Here is a 650-nt window from a genome sequence, read left to right as displayed (position 1 = left end):
TTTAGACCTAAGAGAATAGTCAGTACTGTAAGTTGCCTAGGAAAGGAGTATATATCAAGGCTTAAGTACCATATGTTTAATTATTTAAAAGTTAGATTAAGCAAACAAATAGAATATGCTCTCTCCTCTTACCTTGATGATATTCCCTCACAACAACAAAATTGAAAGTGTGTGTAAATCTGGGTTTTAAATGACTGAAAGTCAAAAAATATCAACAATCCAAGGAGATTCTCTCTTCAAGGAAACATCCAGGGCCTCTCTCAGGAAAGTAGCAACTTGGAGCAGAATCTAGCGTGCGTAAGGAACAGGGGTTGCTAATTTCCTCTGTCTTCCTTGGCTGCCTACATGGACACCTAAGTCTGTTCCCTTAGGGATAGATTGTCCTCTCATGCACATGCTGAAGAGTTGTCTTTCTTGACATAGGCCTGAGGCATTGGTGTGCAGCAGGTTTCTTTAATCATTAACTATGACCTTTCCACCAATAAGAAAAAGCTGTATCCACAGAATCAGTTGAGGTAAACGGTTTGGCCATAAGGGTGCTCTTTTCTTGCTCTGTCAGTTGACAAGGCTTAAAAGCTTTGAAACCAGGAACCCCAGAAACAATGAACATGCTTAACACCCAGACCTTTCATCTATTAACATGGTGGCAG

At 40.2% G+C, this 650-nt stretch overlaps 1 non-coding gene across 1 annotated transcript; it reads left to right on the top strand.

Moving 5' to 3' along the window:
- Positions 1-217: 217 nt before the first annotated feature.
- LOC135271517 (small nucleolar RNA SNORA67) lies at positions 218-349 on the top strand. Its single transcript, XR_010339676.1, has one exon. It is a non-coding gene; the product is annotated as a small nucleolar RNA SNORA67 (small nucleolar RNA).
- The last annotated feature ends 301 nt before the right edge of the window (positions 350-650 follow it).

This window comes from Aotus nancymaae, unplaced genomic scaffold (genome assembly GCF_030222135.1).
Source record: "Aotus nancymaae isolate 86718 unplaced genomic scaffold, 86718_ANA_hifiasm-v0.15.2.pri h1tg000079l, whole genome shotgun sequence".
NCBI lineage: Eukaryota > Metazoa > Chordata > Mammalia > Primates > Aotidae > Aotus > Aotus nancymaae.
The sequence above is the reverse complement of the archived record's forward strand: the minus strand, read 5'-3'. Positions and strand labels throughout refer to the sequence as shown.